This window comes from Brassica rapa, chromosome A09, assembly GCF_000309985.2.
Source record: "Brassica rapa cultivar Chiifu-401-42 chromosome A09, CAAS_Brap_v3.01, whole genome shotgun sequence".
Taxonomy (NCBI): domain Eukaryota; kingdom Viridiplantae; phylum Streptophyta; class Magnoliopsida; order Brassicales; family Brassicaceae; genus Brassica; species Brassica rapa.
In genome coordinates, this window is record NC_024803.2 from 23754177 (window position 1) to 23778759 (window position 24583).

General features: G+C 33.3%; 1 protein-coding gene and 1 long non-coding RNA gene across 3 annotated transcripts in view; one reads left to right on the top strand and one right to left on the bottom strand.

The window, feature by feature from the left end:
- Positions 1-24583, top strand: part of LOC117128145 — a 734122-nt gene that overhangs the window by 600486 nt on the left and 109053 nt on the right. The window lies entirely within an intron of this gene.
- LOC117128146 lies at positions 959-6493 on the bottom strand. Of its 2 annotated transcripts, XR_004451342.1 has the most exons (3): positions 2182-6493; positions 1957-2070; positions 959-1874 (listed from the first exon to the last, which is right to left on the bottom strand). It is a non-coding gene; the product is annotated as an uncharacterized LOC117128146 (long non-coding RNA). The 2 variants fall into 2 exon arrangements; XR_004451341.1 differs by having other exon boundaries at positions 1957-6493.

A 24583-nucleotide genomic window follows, 5' to 3' on the forward strand; every position in this document is an offset into this window, starting at 1 on the left:
ATAGAAGTTCAATAGAAAGAGTTTTACATTTAGGAAAGTTATGCTACGTATAATATCCTCCCAAGATTAAGATGGTTTTGGAGCATATACTGATTGGTTAGCACCTGAAGTCCAAAATACAAACTGTTCAAGCTACAATTTAGCTTTACTCAAAAACAATTGATGAATCAAATATATACAAATAGCAGATATAGAACTTCAATTGGTTTCACATGTTGCACAGTACCATTGGATCTAACAATTAGAGATCTACAACATAATCTGGATAATCTTTTTGAGAAGACACGTAAGAATACGCAAGAGCCGGGACTTTGTTGCTTTTCAGAACAAAAGACCCGACTTGGATTCAACCATGGAGGAAACAATATTATTGATTCAATCTAACACATCTCTGGTAAGATTTCCACGAACTCAGAAATTCGATTTCATCCTGCCGTTCACCCCATATCCTTCAATGAAACCACAGAGTAAGTTACTTCGGACTGAAAACCGAACAGAACCAGAGAGAAAGACATAATCAATACCTGTAGATCTTCCAACCATGGCCTCAAAACAAAATCACCGAGCCAAAGTCCTTCCCAATCATGGAAGCCGAAGATGTCTCCAAATAGGATTGTGGAAAGGATTTTTACATTCGCGGAGACTGGAGAGAAATCATCAATAAATGAAGATGTCTCCAAATAGGATTGTGGAAAGGATTTTTATACATTCGCGGAGACTGGAGAGAAATCATCAATAAATGAGAGGATTAGTGGTAAAAATCTGAAACGTCGAAGACACGTTTCCGGAGACGGGGTGATCTGAAGAGGCATGGCCATCTCCAAAATCGAGAAGGAATAACATGATGATGTGGCACTATAGTTTATTTTTATTGGCTGATTTTTTAATCTGAGGTGGCATACCTCTCCATTGAGTATATTAGCCTTTTAGTATAGTATAGATAATATACTAAAAACAGTAGAATTAATAAGTATGTAGGTTTTTTTGATGTTAGATAAAGTCTAAGGCTAAACGGGAGTAGTACCACCTAACTTGCAGACTATGATAATAAAAAGTTATTTTTATTTTTGTTAATAGAAATAGACAAATATAAAACCACCAGAAACAGAGATTGAACTATTGAAGTTACACGATTTCTCACCCCAACACTAAGCATGCCCAAACCCTTATTTCACTTGATGATGATGATTAGCTAATACTTCTGCTGCATTGTTGTTGTTTCCGCGTGACACCACTTGCTTTGCTGTCGATGCTTATCACTGTCTCCGTTTGACAAGGTAGTGGTGTTGAGTCCATTGTGCTTCCTTCATCAATTGTAGCTTCAAGGCAACATGTTGTGTTCTCTGCACCTCTTCTGTCCACCTCATGAGAGGTTTCACAGTGATGGTAATTCAGGTAAACAACCCAACAGCATTCTCGTAACGGCACCCTACAGATGTGAATCTGCATTGTAGTTTTTGTGAGCAATTAGAACATGATATGTAGCACCATCTGTTAGTATTCTCAATGCCATCAACTTGGGAGTGCAGAGGGACTCCACGGTCTGTGGTGTTATAGTTGCATACTGATTAGAGTAGAGCAAGTGACATTCAAAACACAGCTGAGAGTTAATGCAATGTAAGATGTAAGAAACCGAACTTGTGGTGGAGAATGCAGCCAGTGTGATTGACTATATTATCTGAACACCTCCAAATTTGGAAGAATTTTAGGAGCAACTTACGCCACTTCCACAAGACCTGCGGTGAGTAGTGGAGATGAAAATTATTCCAAAATCTCCCGTTTGAAGCCTCTTACTTGTTAAGTAACTCTGCCTGACCAGGCTTTCATATCAAAGTAGGAGTGTGTTCTGGAGATTACCCTGGGTAATAGACAACCTGCAGTCAGATATTTGGTTGGTATGTAAGCTGGTATGATGTTGTTATTAAAAATTATTAAGGAAAACAAAAAGATGTGGACCTTCAACTAATTTAGGATTAGTGTAGGTTGCAAACTTGCAATGATGACTTTTGGCTTCACAGCCGTTATCAATAAGTTTTTCATCGAGTCTGACTTGTGACGCAATCAAACACACTAAGACACGCGTTCCAGAGTTGGGAGATGCTTTAGAAAATGCACACATAATCATGTAACAAAAATGAACTAATGGTCAAACATAACCAGGGTTGTTGAGTGGTTATCTACCTGTCAATTTGGATAGTTGCCATCGCTGAAATAAACAAACAGTGTGGAGAAAAGTAAATTAAGGTGTGAAACTGGGAAAAAAAATATGGCTTGTGAGAAAATTAGGAGTTGTAATACTGGCCGGGCAACTGTGAAAGGAGGACTTGAGATATCTCCAATTTGGAAACGTATATTTGAGTTATTGCGTAATCTAATATTTTGAAGAAGCCATGACCATGAGATGTAGCTTTGGGTTATGGACGATCTAGATATATAGTGTCTATGGTTGTTTCAGAATCAACAGAAACTTAAATAAGAGCACAAAGTGGGGAGATTTTATTGTCGCCATTAAAGAACATATTTATCGACGGTTGAAAAGTTACGAAGATCGAAACTGGGCTTGAAGTCTCCGGAATTTCATCGTTCAGATCGCAGGTGCAAGAGGAAGACGAAACCTAATTCCCAATGGGTCTCTTACATGCAGCCTTTAACTAAGGGCCTAATTTTCAAATGTAAAAAAGCCCAGTTCAAATAACTGTATTCGAGAATGACTGGGGAAAAAAGAAACGCAAATGTTCTGGTGTGGTGACACGTGGTGCGAAATGGCCTATCCACTTTGCTGACATGGACGCAAGAGAAGAGAAGTAAGTCTCATTTATTGTAGTAGATAACTTTAATGAATTATTATGTTTTTATTAGCTAATCAAAATATATGTAAAAACTTGTTTTAAGGAAAATATATATGTTCATGGCTTTGCTCTTTGTTGATGTGATGATGTCTTACCATTAGATATGATATCCTAATGGTTTATAATAAAAATTTATATAGCTTTTTTTAAATATGACTTAAAATTTCAAGTCAAACACAAAAATAACCCATGTTTTTTTTTGAAACTTTGTTTTTCCATATTCACCCTAGAAGTTTGAATTATTCACAAAACTGCCATTACATTTTTTTTCTTTTTTTTTTTGCAGAAGATTTTTTACCTTATCATCCTCATCTTCACCAAGTATTTACAATATTGTCATTGCCATCAATACACTAACCACAATGAACAACCAATTTGAAGCTGTTAATGTACCAAATTTTTGATTTTTACTCTTCATATCTCATTACTTATGCACACAAATCTCATCTCTTTCACTCTCTCTTCAAGTTCATCCAAAAAAACTAAGATTTTGATTCCAAGATTTGTAAGGTTCATAGACACATTGAAGCTCATGATTCGTGGTTATTAACGACTTGGTAGCTTTTGTAGTGAAGTTCTGGGTACTTGGAGAAGCAAAACAAGTAATCTCACAGGCTCAAGGTACGAAATCATTTTTTTTCTCAGATCTGTTCGCGAAGACTTTCAGAAGACTTTGCTAGATGTGTTCTCCATCAAGAAGACTTCCCTAGAAATCTTCTAACTTTCCTTTATTTTGAAAAAAATTCGAAAATCCCAGAATTGCAAAAATATGTTAGTTTTGCAATTGACCGAAGTTTGTCAGAAATTTGACTTTTTCTAGAGACTTCTCGGGAAGTCTTCTCGGAAAAAAAACTGTCTCAAGAAGTCTGCGTGGATTACTATTTCAATTCAAAAATAATAGTGAAACATTTAATATTAATGAAAAGACTTCTTGAGAAGTCTTCTTTAGAAGTCTTCTCAAATTTTGTTTCGAGTTTTGGTCAAACCTTTGGTTACGAGAGAAGACTTCTAGAGAATCTTCTCTGGAAAAAACAAATATAGTCAATTGCAAAAGTATTATACATAGACTTCTTGCGACATTGAGAAGTCTTCTCCGAGAAGACTTCCCGAGAAGTCTTCTATAAAAAGTCAAATTTCTGACAAACTTCAGTCAATTGCAAAACTAACATGTTTATCCGAGAAGACTTCTCGAGAAGTCTTCTTTGGCATTTTCGAGAATTTTTCAAATTCAAAATTAAGCCAATATTTACAAAGGAAGACTTCTCATGATTTCTTATGTAGAGTAGACTTCTTAAGAAGTCTTCTTTCGTAAATTTGCAATTGGAAAAACGACATAAATAGAAGACTTCAGTCTTCTACGTCAATGTTTAATAAACTTTCATTTTCTCTACAATTAAAATTACATTTAAATATTTTCTTATTAATTCATGTGTAAGTCTTCTTTCGTAAATTTGCAAATGCAATAATGACCTCAATAGAAGACTGAAGTCTTCTACGTCAATGTTTAATAAACTTTCATTTTCTCTACAATTAAAATTACTTTTCTTATTAATTCATGTTAGTCAATATTGGGGCTCCTGGATGAAATTCATTACTTATTTGGTGATAATTATGAGATTTCAAATATTTATGTTTACTAATGTTTCTAGCTAATCCGAGAAGACTTCTTAAGAATTCTTCTATGTTAGATTTTCAAGAATGTTAAGTAAATTCAAGGTTTGTTTTTAACTTTCAAAAATGTAAAGTAATTCAAGAATATCAAATCACGTGGTTTAATGTGTCTTTTTAGATTATAAGGTATAATTTTTAACTTACATAAGATTAAAAATTTCAACTTTAACTTAAAATTCAAGTTGATCTTTCGTGAATTTGACTAAGTTTTCTTGAAGTCTTCTCTCTTAATTTTAGTAAATTTGACTAAGTTATTGTGTTATTGTGTTTTGTTATGAGTGGGTAGAATTGCTTAAAAATTCTTGGTATGTTGTATCAATAACTTGAATAATGTCAAGTACTTTGGGAAACACATGAACATATATATCAAATTCTTTTGATTAACATATCTTCAAGTTTACAAAAGAATTCACAAATAAAATAATACATACAAATCATAAAACAGATCATAAACAAAACTATTACAGATGGAGCTAGATATCATTCCTCAACATAGATAAGCTTGGACTCCACTTGACATCATTCCTTTGTACCACCTTGGGCAAAAGACTTCGGAAGACTTCGCGGGGAGTCTTCCAAAAGTCTTCTAAGAGTCTTACAAGAGTCTTTTGAGAATCTTCCAAGTGTCTTCTGAGGAGTATTCCAAAGGCTGGCTCATATTTCAAAAATATATATTTTCAAAAGCATTCAAATGGTTTTAAGACAGAGAAAACTTCAAAAATAAATTCTTTATGCTTAAATAATAAACAAAACAATCACATTAGATAGATGACAGATTGTTTCACAAATGTAATAATAATTTAAATTTTTTTTACAAACTAATGCCCTTACAAAGATAGAGACATGGCCATCTCAAACTCTACAGAGACCATATTCACAAAAAGGCCCTTTTTAATAACCCGAAATTTTTCTGGCAAAATATTGTTAAAATATATAATAAATACACCAATCAAATTTGAGTGTAAGAAACATCTTTTAGTTTTATAATTAAAATCTTATGAAAAGCACCTCTTTGAAACTATGAATTTTTCAGTTTTTCTTTTTTCTTTTGATTTTTTTTTTGTATCCACAATAATGAGTTATACTCTAGAAAAAAACTAATAGAGCAATAGAACATGGATAGTGGTTAAACCAAAAACCGTAGACTCTTGATTTGACTAAAGAAGAAGTTGGAGACTCCTCATTTTTCTTCTCGACAAAAGCTTAAACTAGTAGTTGTCAAAAAAAAAAAACTAGTCATTATTCTTTGTGTTTACTATTTTTTGTAAGAGTCGCTGAAAATTATATATTTTTCTCCTTATTTATAATCAATAATTAATAATAGTTTCCTAAATATAATCAAATTAGAATATTAACTTTCTAAATTTACATTGAATATTAAATCAAACACCAACAGGTATTTTTTACTTTCCCAAATATATTAATTGATATAAATGTTAATTTCTTCCTCACTTATTGCATTTTTGTTGGTTATGTAAACAAAATCAAATTGTAATTTATATTTATAGGTTAATAAATACGAAAATTAAATTTAAATATAGCTGTCTGATTTTTAATAAATATATGATTATAAATCCCCTATATATTAATAGAGAAACATTTAAAAAGTTATAACATGTAGTTTCTACTAATTTAAAAAATGTCTTGCTGAGTTGTTACGTAATTAAAATGTTAATTTTGCTTACGTGGCGTCTTGAGAATCAATTGAGAATTTTGTTAGTCCAAAATTAAATAGCTAGGAGAAATGTTCTATTATATAGTACGTCCATTGTGGACAATTCATTTATCAAATTGAAATTATTATTTATTATTTCCTTAAATAAAACCTACGGAATTACCTAATGTGATTAAGATATATAAAGAGATTAATGATTTTAAATAATAAAGATTTGCTAACAATCTGTATACTTTTTATCATTTTTTATTAAAATAAATTACATACATTAATCATATAATAAAAATTTAGATTGTTTTTGTATATGTTGTTTTTTGAATTTTTCAAAACTAATATAAATTACTAAAACTATTAAAACTCTCACATATACTTTTGTGATCAATGTTTAAATTTTTTTCTATAATAAGATACAATGATTATAAAATCATATGAATAAATAATTTTATTTTAATAGGTGTTTTTGTTAATTGATATATATATATATATATATATTCATATCGTTTAAATTAAACTATACATCATATGAAAATACATACTTATATTTTGATATATGCGTTGAACATTTACTGAAAAGTTAATATTTTAATTTTGAAATATTCATTTTTTTAAATGATTATAAATTATTGAAACCACTAAACATTTCACTTTAAAAAAATATCGTTTGTGTAAAATTTTGTTACACAAATATGTAAATAATCATAAAATTATATGAGTAGAAACCCCATTTATTAAATATTCATATTAAAAGTATATTATATATCTATGTTAATATCATTTCAATTTAATTATATATCATATACGATAAAGATTGATTGTTTTGATTTATTTACCCTAAAATGATTGCGAGAAAACCAGAGCGGTCATTTGATTTATATGCACACACCAATTTATTACATAATACTAATTGATTTCTTAGTTATTTAATATATAATTGTTATTTTATTATTTCATAATATGTAGAAAAACATAAAATAAGTAATAATTATAAAATATTTATTCTGCACAAGGCGCGGATCTTAACCTAAGTATGTATCTCTTTAATAATTTTAAACCTTAAAAATTTTCTAAATCTCAGGGCAAAACAAAATAACGAAATGAAAAGAAACTAAAAATCAATATTTATATCAAGTAATAACCAAAATAAAAAAAACAACACAAAAAATGAGAAAAATATTAAAGATAGATAAGATTGGCACGTGAACGTAAATTTCTCATAACCATAATTAACTTTTAAATTCCTAAATCATGATATAAAACCGAACTGTCATAGTTTCATTATAACCAAATAGTAGGCTTGAGATTTTTTGGCCTAAACGTTAGGTTCTTATACGATAAGTGATTTTATGACGTAAAATATTTTTTAAAATAGGATCAGCTCATTAGTAAACAAATTATGTAATAAACAAAAAGAAGTTTTAAAATATTGTTTAAGGGCCAAAAATATTAACTCGATCAAGAATATAAATTTTATTTTTTCATATGATATTTATTAAATAATTTTTATATAAAATCACCAAGCGTAAGACGCATGTCTTATCCTAGTTTATAACTATTACTAAAATACAAAAAAATTATGGAACCTGCTCGACCGTTCCACTTGCACGTGCTAAAACACGGCCCTGGATAGAGAGAACTAATTGCAACTATTTTATACATGAGTAAAGAAATATATATATGAATAAAGATAAGTATTGTCTTAGTTTTTTCGTATATTTCATAATGACTAAAGAATTAATAAATCTTGTCAAGCCTTTTGTCAGAAGTTCTACACAGGACATACGATGAAAAATAAGTCTAGCATGTGCAAAGGGTATAGGAAAATTCCAACTATTGAACTTATTTTTACTTTTAACGCCATTATGTTTTGAGATATAAGAACTGGTGTGATATGGTGTTTTTGGTGATTAGAATGGGTGTTCAATAGCTATATCTATAGGAAATAAAACTTGTAGAATAAGTTTGGAATCTTCACAAAATCTTAAGAAAATCTAGAATTATGGCATTCCCGATATATTAATTGAGAATTATTTAAAAACTTGTAACATATATTTTGTACTAATTACAAAAGAGACTTGATGATGTATCACTTAATTATGATGTCAATTTGCAATACGTGACAGCATAACAATCAATTGAATAAGTTGTAGGTCATAATTCCAATAGCTAGAAACATTATATTAACTCAAAATATGTGGAAGCACTGTAGCCTAATGGTTAAGGTTTAAAAGCTTCTGCATCCAGGTCTGGGGTTCGAATCCGAGACTATGCAATTTATTGCAAAATACAGGAAATCCAGGTTTCAAGTCTTGGAAAGAGCGATTTATTACTGCAGACTACGGAAGAAATGCTTACAAGGGATCTTAAACATGGTGCAAGTAAATCCAGTCAGGCGTGGATCTTCATATGACGGCTCAGGTGATGCAGTTAGGCATAGATCCTCATAAGACATGTAATATTGCCGATTGTTAAATCGTCTATGTAATATTTCTCATAATTATAATGTCATAATAAATCAGCGTAAAAAAACCCAAAATATAAGAAGCGTGTATTATTTCCTTAAATAAAACTTAAGGTGTTACCTAATATGATTAACATATATATAGCAATTAATGATTATGATGATATAGATTTGATAACAATTTATGTATAGTTCCTAATTTTTATTTAATTTTATATTATTAAAAAAATAAACAATCACATTAACCATATAATAAAAAATTTAGATTTTTTCTTATATGTTATATTTTGAATTTTTCAACATGACTTTATTATGTTTTTTGTGATTAATGGCTTAATTTTTTTTATAACAAGATACAATGATCATAAAATCGTATAATATGAATTTTTATTTAATAGATATTCATATTAAATATATATATATATATATATATATATATATATTTTTAATACTGTTTAAATTAAACTATGTAGCATTTGAAAATATATAAATACGTCAATTTTGAAATTTGCATTGAAAGAGTATTGAGATTTTAATATTTTAATTTTAAAATTTGCATCAAAAAATATCATATCAAAACTTTTGGGATTAATGGTTTAAAGTTTTTGTTACATCCAATATACAAATGTTAATAAAATCATATGAGTAGTAAGTCTCATTAATAAATATTTATATTAAAATATACTATATATTTATGTCAATATCATTGAAATAAATTATATACCATATAAAATAAATAAAATGATTATTTTTATTTTTATCATAAATATATTGCAAATAAACAAGAGGTATTATGTTGATTTATGTGGTTACTCTAATATCCTATATATTAATTGAGAAACAATTCAGCATGTATAAGATTTTATTAACTAATATTGTTCAAAAATCTTACAAGAGATTAATACAACTAAAATTTACTTAGAAGCTATTGAAATCACCTAGAGAGAACATGGATTGCACAACAAATTTGCTTTCCTAAATCTAACCCCCTTTCTATTCGTCACAACACCGACATAGAATATTTGGAACTGTCAATTGACAATATGAAATAGTAACTGTTTTAAGTTCAGCTCATTTTTTAAATGGACCACGTACATAGTAAAATGTGCTTTGATTAAAAATTATTGTATACTCAAAATCAATATGAACCATCATCATTTTCGCTTAACATTTTGTCACAATAAAAATATAGGGTCAAGCAAAAATTTTGAATTAAAAAAAAAACAGAATCAAAACTGATCCAAAAATAGTACTGAACTTTAACCAAAATTGGTTAGATCTCCGAATGGGTTCAAAATGTTGGTATCTAGAAAACCAGAACTGAATCGATCTGAACCAAAATATTTCGGGTATATGAATATATTCGAACGAGATTTATATACTTAAGTATATTAATTATAGTAAGTTTAATATTTAAAAGAATATACAAAATATATAAGATCTTTTTAAGTTGTCCTAAATACTTGGAAATATATACAAATAGTTATAAGTACATGTTTAAAAGCTAAACGATACTTAAAATACCTAAAATACTTAAAATATCTATTGATTTTCTATCCAAATATTAAAGCTAAGCCACTTTTTATGTTAAGTTTAAGTATTTTGGCATACATTATTCAAATTTATATGTTACAAATTATTTTTATTTTTAAATTTTGAAAAATTTAAAGTATATATGAACTTTAATTTTTGAAAAAAAAATTAAATAGGTTATATGAACCCAAACCCGAACCAGACCCGCAAAGATCTGAACCGAACCAAATCCGCAAGAATCCGAACCAAATAGTACTCGAATCCCCACCTCTAATTAAATGTAAAAAAAGTTATTGATGGCAAAATGTAAAATATTTAAATACAATATATTTTAAAAAAAATTCACCCCGCACAGAGCGCATGTTATCATCTAATAGTTAGTTATAAATGGTGAACAAATCCAAACTGTTTCTATAAATATGTAACATTATTAACATATTTATATGTAAAGAAGAGAAAATTGGGAGTTATTGTTTCTTAACATATTTGTTTGTTTTGATTTTTATATATTTTTTCAAATATAAGTATACTAGGTGTTTTCTCCGCGCTTGCGGGCTTAATAATTTTACAAAAACATTTATATAAATAAAATTGAAAACATTCTTATATACAAAAACTATATATGTATTTATATTTATTTATAAAATATTATGATGTAAAATATTTTTGGATTACATAATACTATCAAATTAATGAAATTTGATTTTTTATTTATGGGTAATTATATATTAATTATAATTTAATTATTAATTAATGATAATACAGACTTCAAACGCTCTAAATTTAAACATGAGAGCAAAACAATAACTTTGCAAATAATATTATAAATGTTTTTGAATTCTTTGCAAATTGTTTTTATAAATTATTACAATGAGTGATTCTAATTGTCATAAGAAATCTATCTTAAAAGATAGATGATTCATTATATCTTATGTGATACATATATATATATAGACGGTTTAATATTACTAAACTAAATGTAATATAAACATATATATAATATTTTCAAATTACTTAATTAAATATAGTATATTTAACTATGATATTATCGTTAGAATTTTTAATTATTCATAAGATAATGATAAATTATCATATAAATAAATCACTAAAATTATTTATTATGATTAATAATTGAGAATAAAATATGACTAAACCTATATTATGGAGAGTATGACAAAAAAACAAATTCACTTCTCAAATAATAATATAGATTTTGGATTTGTTCCATATACGAGTTAGATGATTTAACTATAGGTTTAGTGACTTGATTCATTATAAGTGTAATGTACAACCTTATATACAGACTCGTATGACTAGGGTATTGAGAGACTCAAATTATGTACAATTAAACCCTTAAGCATATATTTCCTTGCACGTCTATACGCCCCCTCAAGATGGAAGTGGTTTGACAACTCCAATCTTGTGATATGTATGCTGAAAAGGTGATCACGGAAGTGGTTTGGTAAGAGCGTCAACGAGTTGATCTCGTGTTGAGACGTGAGTTACGCGAAGTTGTCCTGACTGACTTTATTCATTTTAAGTGTAATGTACAACCTTATATACAAACTCGTATGACTAGGGTATTGAGAACTCTAATTATATACAATTAAACCCTTAAGCATATATTTCCTTATACGTCTATATTCCCCCCCCCCCCCCGCGCCAAATATGGAGGTGGTTTGACAACTCCAATCTTGTGACACGTATGCTGAAATGGTGATCACGATACTGGTTTGGTAAGAACGTTAACGAGTTGATCTCGTGTTGAGACGTGAGTTACGCGAAGCTGTCCTGACTGAATCTGTTCACCGAGGAAGTGGTAATCTAATGCACTATGCTTCATTCTGAAGTGAAATACATGATTAGCACAAAGATATGTCGCTCCAATATTATCACGGTAGATGAGAGGGATCTTTGGTATTTGGATACCAAATTCTATTAACAAGGAACAGATCCAATGCAGTTCGGCAATGGCGTTTGAAACTGATCGGTACTCAGCCTATGTTGATAATCTAGCCACTCCCTTTTGTTGCTTCGAAGACCATGAGATAGGGTGACTTCCCAAGTACACAGCATATGCATTTGTCGAAACAGTCATCTTTGCCCCCTGCCCAATCTGCATCTGAAAAGGCATGAAAGGACAAAGGACTATTCTTGTGCAAAAGGATACCATGTGACATCGTACCCACAAGGTAACGTAGAATTCGCTTGGAAGCATTCAATGAACATCCGATGGGTGATGCATATACTGAGATAACTTGTTGACTTTGTAGGCGATGTCAAGTCGTGTGAACGCAAGATACTGAAGGCTACTGATGACTGTTCTGTACATTAAGTCGTGTCTGACAGTGGAGATTCAAGGTTGACTGAGAGCTTTTCAGCTGAGCTCAAAGGTTGGAGACCGTCTTGATGTTCTGCATATTAACTTTGTGCAATAAATCACTGATGTATTTCTTTTGCATCAAATGCAAACCATAGAAGGTTCTTGTCACTTCAATTCCCAGAAAATAATGGAGATCTCCCATGTCTTTTATAGAGAATTTATTGGCAATTGATTGAATAATCGATTTGACCAGTGAGGTGTTGCTTCCTGTTACAATGATGTCATCTAGTATACTATGAATTTGACCACTTTTTATGCCATAGTATATGTTCTATTTAGAGTCTTTACATTATGTTTGGAATCTATTTTAGAGTCTTTTCAACTCTAGGTACGTTTTGAAGTATTATAAAGATTATGGAGCTAAATAAACTTAAAGGGAAGAAAACACGTACCTGAGCAAATGAAGAGAAGGCATAGTTGATGCACATAGGAAGTGTCCGTCTACACATATCCTTGGTGTCAATCGACACAAGAGTGAGTAAGGCCTAGCCAACTCAAACACAAGAAGAGAGACACATATTTGATTTTGTTATATATATGCTACAAGATTACAAGATTGCCCCTGATGAGTTTAGACACACACACATATATATATATATATATATGTGCTAGTGTTTAGGCAAAAGAGAGACACATATTTGATATTATTATTCTTTGAAGCTTTTTACGATTTGGAGCAAAGATCCAAGACTCCTTCAGAATATTGTATTGGAACTCTGGTTTTCCTACTTATGCAATCCATTCAATTATTCCTTATGTTTTGCTTGATCATGTATGAGTAGTTTACTTTGTTATACTTAAGGTTTATAATGGTTATGATGAATTATTGATTACTAGGTGGACGGCCCGCACACTTGTGCGGGCTTAAATATGATCAATAGATTTGATGTTTACATTATCTATGATATATGACTATTACATGTTTTCTTTTATATCAACTTTTCATTTATGTATATGAAAGCTATCATTTTAGGCAACAAAATGAAGACATACATATGTTAACCTATCATTTATGTACATGTAATATATCATTATGAATTTTATATGTTTTATAGGTGATGGCCCGCACACTTGTGAGGGCATAAATTGTTGGTTTAAGCTTGGAATAAGCTTGAAGTAACTTGAGATGAAAGCTACCTAATCCTAGAGTGATATGGAAGTTTGTAAGGATTAGAAAATATTGATTTATGTTAAACCTAAAGTGTTTAGGAAATATTGAAAGTGTAATGTCTATATATTGAGACATTGATACCTTCATCGGCAAGCTAGCCGAAATCTCATCGAAAACAGCTTCTCTTGGAGAGGTTATTGAAGAACCAAAGCTTGTGAAGAAATTCTTGAAAAGCTTGCCAAGAAAAAAATATATTCACATGGTGGCATCACTTGAACAAGTTTTGGATCTCAATACAACTAGTTTCGAAGATATAATTGGGAGGATGGAAGCATATGAGGAAAGAATAAATGAAGAGGAGGAAGAACAGAGTGATGATACTGGTAAACTGATGTATGCGAGCGGTGAGGCTCAGCAAGAAGGTTATGGTAGAGGAAGAGGACGTGGAGGACGAGGTAACTGGAGAGGTGGAAGAGGCCGAGGACGTTATGGAGGTTTCTATGCACAAAGGGAAGCATATAAGCAAGGACAAAACAGAGATAAGAGCCATATTACATGTTTCTCTTGTGATAAACTCGGCCACTACGCCTCAGAGTGTCCTGATGTGAAGCTTAAGCTGCAAGAAACTGTTGAGAAGAAAGAAGAAGACACACAAGAGGCTGATGAATTGTGGTGCATGAAGTAGTTTACCTCAATGAAAAGAAAGTGAAACCTAGTGTTTTTGAGGACGAAGAGAACATGGAGAACGTGTGGTACCTCGACAATGGAGCTAGCAATCATATGAGTGGGAATAGAATGTTTTTCAATAGTCTTGATGAGAGCATTACGGGAAAGGTTCGATTTGGAGATGATTCACGAATAGATATAAAGGGAAAAGGCTCAATCAAGTTTGTGTTGAAAGGAGGCGAGAAGAAAACCTTGAGCAATGGATATTACATACCTGGATTAAGAAGCAATATTGTAAGCTTGGGGCAAGCCACCGAAGCTGGATGCGAAGTAAACATGAAAGATAACTTGCTTATCCTATTTGATCGTGACGGACATCTAATGATCAAGACGTCAAGGACAAAGAACCGTTTATACAAAGTTGTCTTGAAAGCTGATACTGTTCAATGTTTACAAATCGCGGCACCTACCGACTCATCAAGATGGCACGCCAGAGTGGGACATGTAAACATCGAGACAATAAAGGTAATGATAAGTAAAGGGTTGGTTGTTGGCTTACCGGACATAACAATCGAGAAAGAGACTTGTGTATCATGCTTGCTCGGCAAGCAAACAAGAAAACCTTTTCCTCAGAGTACCTCATACAGAGCAACTAATCTACTTGAACTTGTCCATGGAGACCTCTGCGGGCCCATCACTCCGCAAACACCAGGAGGAAAACGATATGTCTTCGTATTAATCGATGATTTTTCAAGATATATGTGGACTATATTGATTCAAAGGAAGAGTGAAGCGTTTAGCAAATTCAAAACTTTTAAGAAGCTTGCTGAACAAGAGACTAAGGCAACTATAAAGACGTTTCGATCAGATAGAGGTGGTGAGTTCCTGTCACAAGAATTCACAAGCTATTGTGAAACACACGGTATCATAAGACACACAACAGCTCCAAATTCCCCTCAGCAGAAGGGGTTGTCGAAAGACGAAACCGTACACTTCTTGAGATGACCAGAAGTCTATTGAAACACATGAATGTACCGAATGCATTATGGGGAGAAGCAGTCAGGCACGCAACCTATTTGATCAACAGAGTCGCGACAAGGTCTTTGCTAGGACAAACGCCGTACGAAGCGCTGAGGAACAAGAAGCCAAACATCAGTCATTTAAAAGTTTTTGGGTGCGTTTGTTATGCTAGAACAGAGGCCGCAGGAAGAAAGAAGCTTGACGATCGATCAAGAATCTTGGTGCACTTAGGTACTGAACCAGGCTCTAAAGCCTATCGATTGCTTGATCCGAAGAGCAAGAGAATTGTGGTAAGCCGCGACGTGTATTTTGAGGAAGAAAAGCAATGGAGCTGGAGTAATGAAGTTGGATCAGAAGAAGGGTCGTTTGAAGTTGAAATATTACCACTAAGAAGCAATGAGAGATATCTTGAGACTCAAGACATCAGCGAAGATGAAGAGAGTATCGAAGAAGTTGTAGACGATGAGGACAATGAAGACGAAGAGGAATCAATGGAACCTGAACCAAGAAGATCAAGCAGAGTAAGCGCTAAACCTTCTTACTTGAACAACTACGTCCTGATAGCAGAAGTCGAAAGCGAGATACTTCTAATGCTGATCAACAACGAGCCATGGGATTTCAATGAGGCCAGAGAACACAAAGTTTGGGTAAGAGCGTGCGAAGAAGAACTAACTTCAATCGAAAAAAACAACACTTGGATCCTTGTGGATCTACCAAAAAGTTTTAAGCCTATTGGTTTGAAGTGGGTGTTCAAAATAAAGAGGAACGCAGATGGAAGTGTTAGCAAATACAAAGCACGGTTAGTAGCAAAAGGATATGTTCAAAGGCATGGAATAGACTATGATGAAGTCTTTGCCCCTGTGGCTCGTGTTGAAACAATCAGAATGGTCATAGCTTTTGCGGCATCAAAGGAGTGGGAGATTCATCATCTCGACGTTAAGATAGCGTTTTTGCATGGAGAGTTTAAAGAAGAGGTTTACGTTAACCAGCCAGAAGGATTCGTGATTGAAGGCAAAGAAGACAAAGTATACAAGCTACATAAAGCTCTTTACGGACTAAGGCAGGCACCTAGGGCGTGGAACGTAAAGCTCAATGGGATTTTGAAATCACTAGGCTTCACTCGATGTTCCAAAGAGCCGTCACTCTATAGGAAAACAGAGAAGAAAGGTTTACTTCTCGTATGAGTGTATGTTGACGACTTGCTCGTTGCGGGTTCTGATTTGAGTTCGATTATGGAGTTTAAAAAGGAGATGGCTCAAAAGTTTGAGATGAGCGATCTTGGTAGATTGACTTACTACTTGGGTATTGAAGTTCGACAAAAGGATGGAGCAATCGTACTATCCCAAGATAGATATGCTAAAAAGATACTAGAGAAAACCGGTATGAATGATTGTAATCCAGTTCATATACCAATGGACATGAATGTGAAGTTATCCAAATCGCCACAAGAAAAGAGCATCGATGAGAGGGAATACAGAAGGAGTATAGGATGTCTTCGCTACCTCTTGCATACACGGCCTGATCTCTCTTTCTATGTTGGTGTGCTCAGTAGGTACATGCAAGACCCTAAAGAATCACACGGTGCAGCTCTAAAACAAGTGCTACAATACTTGAAAGGCACTACTTCTCTTGGTTTACGGTTTGGAGCAGCAACAACACTAGAGGTAGTTGGTTTTAGCGATAGCTCACACAACGTTGACGAGGATGACGACACAAATACAACAGGACACATTTTCTATCTCGGTGACAGTCCCATAACTTGGTGTTCTCAGAAGCAAGAGATTGTAGCATTATCATCATGTGAGGCTGAGTTTATGGCTGCCACAGAGGCTGCGAAGCAAGCAATATGGCTTCAAGAACTCATGAGTGAAGTCGTGGGAAATACTTGCAAGAAGGTGATCATAAAGGTTTATAACAAGTCTGCAATCTCTCTTACCAAGAACCCGGTCTTTCATGGTAGAAGCAAACACATTCATAAAAGGTTTCACTTTATAAGAGAATGTGTTGAGAATGATCAAATTGAAGTTGAGCATGTTCCGGGAAGTATACAAAGAGCTGATATCCTTACGAAGTCTTTAAGCCGAATTCGTTTCAAGGAAATGAGGACCTTAATTGGAATGCAAGATGTGGGTGAAGATGAAACCAAGCTTAAGGGGGAGAATGTTGGTTTAAGCTTGGAATAAGCTTAAAGTAACTTGAGATGGAAGCTACCTAATCCTAGAGTGATATGGAAGTTTGTAAGGATTAGGAAATATTGATTTATGTTAAACCTAAAGTGTTTAGGAAATATTGAAAGTGTAATGTCTATATATTGAGACATATGATGAATGAATCAACTCACGGATTGTGTGAAATGATTAAGCTTAGGTTAAAGCTTTTGATTGAATAATAAAAGAAGGACTTCTTATTAAGATTGTTTGTGATTCTATATAAATATGATCCTTAGATATGTTTATTACATTTACATTTTAATGTTCTTAATGTAGAGATTATAAGTATTTAAAGGTTGATTGAAAGACAAAGGAATGGTATACTCTTCTTCAAAAGAACATGTTTAAATTGTATTTTAAAACCTTCTTAGGAGTTGAGCCATACTCTTCTTCATAAAGACGTATCATTTTCAAATCGATCTTCTCAGCCATTTGAAACTGTTCTTACTTTTGCATGTTCATCAGACAATATCGGTTTACTTGGTGATATACTTACTAAAGGAGAAACAATTACTTTTAAAGATTGATATAAAAGACAAAATGAATGGAATAATAACTACAAAAAATCCCACAAAATGAATAAACAAAACCCTTTTTAACATTAACGTTGAATAAGAACATTATCTAAAAATAATACATTTAGTTTGACATTGTCAAAATAGGTGAAACTATTTTTTAGTTTATCAACCTCTTTAAAAATGACTTATCAACCTCTTTCTACTGATATATTTTCTTGTAACTGCAAAAACAGTTAAATATATATCAAAAAACATTTAAAATAGTTACAAATTAACATAAAAAGGAGTGTAAATATTTAACCTTCCATGTATTGAAACAACATAATAGTTGGTACGTAACCATCATGTTCTTCATCTACTTTTTTAGAAACGAGACAGAAGAAATCTTCAATCTCCACGCAAGTTCTTTTGATTAGAAGAGGTTCGTACCGACGAACAAATTTTTTTCCAACTCTTGCTTGAATTCTAAGACCCTTATAAAAAGAACAATAAATTACATATACATAGATAAAATATAAGTTACAGAGTAGTTAAGGATTAATTGTACCTTCTCGTCAATCAACACCAAACTAAGTGTTTGACCTTGGTGCATGATATGTTCTTTACATATACTTTTAATCGTCACACGAACATTCCATTTTGTTTCTCTACAGTTTAAATCTTCTAAGTTGTCAATACACATTAAATGATATTTTAAAATCTACTTCCTCTGTCGTTTCTATAGTGTTTATATAAGATTTCTGTGAGGGTGTGCTTTATAAATTAGGTTAAGAATAATATATGGTGTATTAATTTACTTATTCGTTTGATACGATAGTATTGTTGATGTATATTCTCCTTTGATATAATGACTACAAAAATACCTTTCTATCAATATGTAATTCTATATTTTGGATACAAAATATAAAATATAAAAATTTGACACAAATTTGTATATGAATATTTACTTTGGCAGACTATATTTATGACGGTTGGAAATGTTTAGATTTCAATTTACATATGTTAGATTGAAAAATCATATCCTATTAAAAGCCTAAAAATTTTAGATTTTAATTTTATCTATATTAGAGGGTTTAAAATGGAGCCTCACGGTACAAGAAAACACAAGTTTAACGAGGAAAATTAACGAGGAAAAACAATCATCGTAAAAGTACGTCGATTTTACGAGGAAATTACATGGAAAAATAAAAGCATCGTTATTTCCTCGTAAAGTAACGACAAAACAGTTTCGTTGTAAAGCCGATGTAAAGTGACGTGGCTTTTACGAGAAAATAGGTTTTCCTCGTAAATACGACGTAAACTTCGCGTGTTCTTTACGAGGAAATAGTTTACGTGTATTTAACGAGGAAATTTTGAATCCACCAACTTTGTAGGTGCCTCACGTTTTTTTTTCCGGCCATCCTATTAATTTTTGTCTTAAATTCATAGGAAAATTACAACTACCAGATTCGAAATTTCCTATAAATATGGATGTTTGAACATCATTTTAAACACACCAACAACAAAAAACGTGAAAGATAAAAAAATGGCTGGCTCCGGAACTATTTACGAGTTGCGGAAGTGGATGTATATCCATAGAGATGCTAACGGGAGAGTGACAAAAGAATACCTTGCGGGGCTGGAGACATTTATGCATCAAGCAGATTCAACACCGCTCGCCCAAGAAAGTGGTAAGATGTTATGTCCTTGTCGGAAATGCAACAATTCGAAATTAGCAAACCGTGAAAATGTTTGGCAGCATTTAATAAATAGAGGTTTCACGCCAAATTACTATATCTGGTTTCAACATGGAGAAAGTTTTAATTATGATCAGAATGAAGCTAGTAGTAGTAATAGCAAATTTCACAAAGAACCGGTTAATCATCATTTGCAAAATGAACATAGTTACCATCAGGAGGAGATGGTAGATTATGATAGGGTTCATGATATGGTAGCTGATGCATTCGTAGCTCATGATGAAGATGAAGAACCTAATGTAGATGCAAAAAAGTTTTTCGAAATGTTAAACGCGGCGAATCAACCACTTTACAGTGGTTGTAGAGAAGGTCTCTCTAAATTGTCGTTGGCTGCTAGAAAGATGAATATTAAAACTGATCACAATCTACCTGAAAGTTGCATGAACGAATTGACGGAATTGTTTAAAGAGTATTTGCCGGAAGACAATGTGTCTGCTGATTCTTATTATGAGATTCAGAAACTGGGTTATAGTCTTGGGTTGCCTTCGGATATGATAGATGTTTGCATCGATAACTGCATGATCTATTGGGGAGATGATGAGAAGCTAGAAGAATGTCGATTCTGCAAGAAGCCACGATTCAAGCCGCAATGACGGGGACGTAATAGGGTACCGTACCAAAAGATGTGGTACCTACCAATTACAGATAGATTGAAAAGATTGTATCAATCAGAGCAAACTGCTGGAAAGATGAGATGGCATGCCGAGCATACTCAGACGGATGGTGAGATGAATCATCAATCAGATGCAAGAGCCTGGAAACATTTCAACAAAGTACATCCGGATTTCGCTAGCAATAGCCGGAATGTGTATCTCAGATTATGCATTTAGTTCAATCAGAATGTCAGGGAGACAATATTCATTGTGGCCAGTCTTTCTTACGCCATACATGTAATAACCCTCACGAGCAGATATAATTTTGGTCGAGAAAATTCTTTAAGATCAGTTTGAAGATTGATCGATCAGAATTTAAATAAAAATTGACACGGTGAATTAATCTCGACGGGGTTGTCTTTTGGTCGAAAAACTATCTCTTGATGGTTCTGGTCGAGTGTTAATTATTATTGTCGATTTTTATTCATGTTGGGCGAGTTTATTCAGAGCAGGACGAGATTCGAATGATGAAAAATATTTAGTCGAAACAGTCCGAAAAATATCGACAAAACTCTGAAAATTATTTCTGAATAGTCACATGCTTTCCACCTTCTAGCCTACTTGCTTCCTCAGTAATTAGGTCACATGATCTGCACCTACTTGCTTGCCTGCATGCTCATTAATTAAGTCACATGATTGTCACCAGCTGCTTGCAGCTTTCTTCTTGGGAGGAAAAGGACAGCAGCTTGCTGTTGGAAGTGCTGAAGCTGCTCTCCACACGTCTTTTCTCAGCCTTGCTTTGTGCTGAGTGAAACCCTCACCTGAAGCTTCTTATGTTATAAAACACCATCTTCTCTCTTCTGGTCGTCCATAACCACAAGAAAGGAGAGAAAATATTCAGAGAAAATCAGTGAGAAAGATTGAGAGAAAAATCTGAGAAAAATCAGAGAAAATTCAGAAAACTCCTTGGATGATTTTTCTTCATCACCTTAGTTCAGTCTGATGTTGTGTGGAAGATAAAAAGTCCAGGTGTGAGCTACGCTTGAAGAAGAGAATCATCTGAGTTCATCTGGCCACCAGTTGTTGTTGTAAGCTTCAGTCTCTTGTCTCAGTCATCTCTTGATCAGCATCAGATGTTGTTTAGTTAAGCTGTTGTCATTGATCAATTATCTAAGCATTTCTTCGGTTCAGATTTAATTATTTCGGATTAATAAATAAATCAGTTTGCTGAAATAGGATTACCTCATCTATTATGAACTGATTGGATTTAATCTGAACTGAACTGGTTATGGTCTGGACTACACCTTAGCTGAACTGATTAACCTTGTTGTAAACCGAGCTGTTAGGAACTGATTTAAATATCTTCTTCAGAACCGAACTGTTGGATTGAAGATCATGTTATGAACTGCTCTGTTTCTGGTCAGTGGTCGGGTAAAGTTGAAGGATAAGACTGGTTCATCAAGTAAAACCGTTTTCTGTCTAGTTGGTTGTGGAGTTTTGCTAGATCGGTCCAGGCACTCCTTGTGGCCGCTCAGTCACTTGGTTTGAATTCATATATCAAGGAGAGTGGTCGGATCAGTCAGATAATTGTGACTGTTTTGAATTACAAGTGTACCAGAAGTGGAGTGTGATTAGCTTGAGCTCGAGTCTAGTCTTGATTAGCCAATCTCAAAGAATCAAAGGTGAGTCTAGATAGATGATTGATGAGTAGTGAATGAATATTTCTTGATTGAACATACTGATTGTAGATGATTGATAGGCTTTGTCTCTTGATCAATATTGAATTGGTAAGGTGTTTACTTAGTGTAAACACTTATTAAATATTTATGAATGATCATAGAGGTTTATTCCAAACCTTAGTACTTGTTCTCAAGTACTAATACATATGTATAGTATTAAATATAATTAAGTATTGAAGTATTAATCATGTGAAGTCTTATTATAAACTTGTCTTCCAAAATATTCCCGTATGAATGATGATTACCGTGAATTGGTCCTGCGATATGGAACAAGGTCACGAAGACACGATGATGGGGTTGCACCCTGGAGGCCGTGTAACTGCATGCAGCGTTAGATGTTCAATTTTTGAATATCTGATGGCGATGATGGTGATGCTAACTCGCTAGACTCGTTTAGCCTTTGTGGTTTCTCGGGTCTGGTATATATATATATATGATTATATGAATGATATGAGAAACGGGAATAGGAAGTGAGGTATATGATTAGATCCACAATGATGGAAGAATATTCCTTATATATAAATATTCATATATGGTATATATTTCCACTGCATACAAATGGAGTTGATTGCTTAAGATATTATTAATATATGTTGAGGTGCAGGACTAGGCTCACTGAATAAACTAGTTACTCATGACTCATTTGTGATGCAGGTAACCAATAGGCGGGAGACCTTACTCTAGGACGGGAAGGAACAGCATTAGCCAGCGGTAGTTTTATTATCCTTGCAAAGTCATTTTGATATATCTTATGTATAAGATTTGTTGACCGAAAACCTCGAGGTTAATTTATAACAAATTTTGTAAGATGATTTTGAATGATATATAAATAATGTTTTTTTAAGTACGGATTCCATATGATATTAGTCCTTGTCCGGACGAACTAACTGTCAGGTATTGCTTTTTCGGGTTGAAAAGCCTAGAGTGGTATCCGATAGGAGCGTTGGTGTTCTTTGATTGTTGGTCTAAGGCGATCGAAAGTATTCTGAGAACCTCAGATCGACCATCGAAGAACATCGACCGTGTCATTTCTGGTCATCTACGATCGGGGGTGTCACAATACAACCTGCCACCGGAGATGTGCATGAAACGGGAGTTGCTATTCTTGACCATATTAATACCTGGTCCAAACCATCCAAAAAGGTCCATGGATGTTTTCCTACAACCACTGATAAAAAAGTTGAAGGATTTGTGGTCAACAGGGGTGAGGACGTATGACTGTTCAACGAAGACGAATTTTATGATGTGAGCGATGCTTTTGTGGACCATAAGTGACTTTCCTGCCTATGGAATGTTGTCTGGATGGACTACACATGGGAGATTAGCTTTTCCATATTGTAATGGAACGACAGATGCGTTTCAACTGAAGAATGGTAGGAAGACAAGTTGGTTTGATTGTCATCGTCGATTTCTTTCCATTGGCCATCCTTACCGAAGAAACAAGAATTTGTTTAGGCACAAAAGGGTTGTGAGAGACACTCCTCCTCCATATCTAACTGGAGAACAAATTGAAGCGCAAATCGACTACTACGGAGCTAACGAAACAGTTCGTTGGGGTGGTAATTGGCATGTCCCTCGTAATATGCCTGATTCTTACGGTGTTCATCACAACTGGCACAAGAAGAGTATATTTTGGGAGTTGCCATATTGGAAAGATCTTCTTATGCGCCACAACCTCGATGTGATGCATATAGAAAAGAATTTCTTTGAGAACATCATGAATACAATATTGAATGTCCCAGGGAAGACAAAAGACAACATAAAATCGAGGTTAGACTTGCCGGATATTTGCTCAAGAAGCGAGTTACATACTAAAAGCAATGGACAAGTTCCCGTTCCGATATTCAGACCGTCTTCATGATTTATATATATATTTCTTTTTAAAAAACTAATTATTAATTTATTTTTTTCCAATAGCAAAAATATAATTGGGCATGGGGGATCACTGATACGGTGAGGAAGAAGTTTGTCGCGAAGGCGAAAGTTCTCTTGTTGGACACGGTCTCCAACTGGAAGGGTGACTGGATCGTGAAGGGGTATGAGCGTGGCAACCCCGCTGAGCTCACCACGGAAGTGTGGGATGGCCTCATCTGATATTGGCGTCTTCCTGATTCCATTAGAATTGCCCAATCTTGCTCTAACTCTCGTAACACGGTCAATGAGCACGGAACGGGCCGATGCTTCACACTACGGGCCAAAAACCACATGCCGGTGTCCGTTTGGAAATGGTAATTAAATATTTTATTAAATACAACACACAAGAACAAGGCGGGCGAATTTCTAGATGGCAAGTCCGAGCAAATCTACAACGACTTGGTTGCTCGGGTTGAAGACCGCCAGATCCAGCAGACCCAGCAGTCCACCGATGGATTACCCGTCACCTTATCCACACTTGAAGTGGATAAGATTTACGAAGAGATA